Source organism: Octodon degus, unplaced genomic scaffold, assembly GCF_000260255.1.
Source record: "Octodon degus isolate 3935 unplaced genomic scaffold, OctDeg1.0 scaffold00133, whole genome shotgun sequence".
Classification (NCBI taxonomy): Eukaryota; Metazoa; Chordata; class Mammalia; order Rodentia; family Octodontidae; genus Octodon; species Octodon degus.
This window is the reverse complement of record NW_004524709.1, coordinates 3615557-3617581: the sequence shown is the minus strand read 5'-3', so window position 1 is coordinate 3617581 and position 2025 is coordinate 3615557.

The window sequence follows — 2025 nt, the reverse complement described above, 5'->3', positions numbered from 1 at the left end:
AATCAAGTGGAAGACCCAATACTGTTATGGACTACTGGACTCTTTTAGAATATTTTGCTGAGTTAACACACCTATAATATTCAAATAACAGAACTAAACATAAAAGGGGATACAGATGAATATCCATTTTGTATCTGTGTATTCAAAATGGTTAAAATAGATATATAGTTACATTCTCTTAATGAGTAGAGCGATTTGTTCTAATAGTATCTGTAAATAGGATATCATGTCCACATCTTATACAGCAATTAACCACTAGGAAGAATGTATACAATGTGTTAATTATTGAAACTGTCCTACCAATTTGATTTGAAACATTGCTATTTGTTTCTCAATAAAATTATGGGGGAAAAAAGAAGAAGTAAAGCCATGTTTTTATGTTGAGCTGTAGAGGACTCAGGTCAACAACTTCTGACATTGCCAGTCAAGTGGAAGACCCAATACTATTATGGACTACTGGACTATTTTGGAATGTTTTGCTGAGTTCACATACCTATAATATTTAAATGACAGAACTAAACAAAAAAAGGGTGTACAGATGAATGACCATTTTGTATCTATGTTTTCAAAATGGTTAAGATAGATATATCGCTACATTCTCTTAATGAATAGAGGGATTTGTTCTAGTAGTGTTTGTAAATAGGATGTCATGTCTGCATCTTGTATAACAAATAACCACTAGGAAGAGAGTATGCAATGTGTTAATTATTGAAACTGTTCTACCAATTTGATTTGAAACTGTCTCATTGCTATTTATTTCTCAATAAAATTACGGAAAAAAAGATTTAGGCTGCTTCCCAGTAAACAGGTGAGCTGATGGTCCACCTGCTGCCCCAAGGTTTCACTGATGGGAAGCTCCCTGTTTTCCACCTCCAAGGATCAGTTACAATTCTGTCCCTATTGTAAGCACTGGGTCCGGAAGAAAAGGAGATTCTCCAACACATTCCTTCTTACATCCCATGAAAAAATTTAGTCTGTGTTCTTACAACATGATAAGTAACTCCTAAAGACATGATTGCATGCAAATACTATTTCCATATTATTCATTTAGATGATGGATTTTTCTAGGATATTGGCGCTCTCTTTCTCTCTCTTTCTCTCTCTCTCTTTCTCTCTCTCCATCCCTTTCTCTTTCTCTCTTACTTTCTCCCTCTCTCCATCTCCCTCTCTCACATAATATCTTCTCAATGTAATCATCTTGTCTTCTTTTAATCTTGTTTTCCTGTAGCTTCCTTTTTACTTTCTTTGAATATCAGAAACCCAGGACTGACCTCTCTTAACTGTAGGTCTCAATATGTGCTTTGACTGAGTTTGGTCCTTAACTACCCACACTCCTCTCTAATCTCATCCCTCACCTTCTCACAAATCTCCTGCTCTGGCAGTGGGTTCCTACCAGACAATTACTCCTGTAACTTCTTGGTGGGAGGGAGGAGTCACATTCTGTCTTGGCCCCGTGTCTTTAAATTTATTTTCTTCTTCACTTAGAATACTCGCTTTCCTTTGATATCTAGATCAAACATTGGTCACCATTTAGAAGAATTAGCACCTCTTGTGAAGTGTTTCCTGCTTCTCCCAGTCTGGGAAAGATGATTGTATTCTATTACTGTAGCAATCTGTGTTTATTTTTATTAGAATGGTCTTTCTCCCCTATTAGGTCAATACTTCACTAAGGGCAAAGATACTCTTTCACTTCTTTTATCCCATTCACATGACATAATTAGGAAGACAAAATAAGTATTTTTTGAGAAGCTGTATTTGGAGAAAAGACTTCTCCAATTATACCTTCTCTAACTGCAGTGAACACCCATCTCTGAAAAATGAAACACAAAAGGGGGATATGTTGGGAACCACAAAGCTAAAAAATCAATAAATATATGTAGGTGAGACTTAACCTAGTTCCTAAAGCAAATAAGCTACCTCATTTCTGAGATGAACATCCTGTCTGGTTAAGGTTTGCTGTCAGTTGCTAAGCAACCTAGTGTCATGTGTTACTAACTTCACAAAGTGTAAATAAAAGATAGTTTT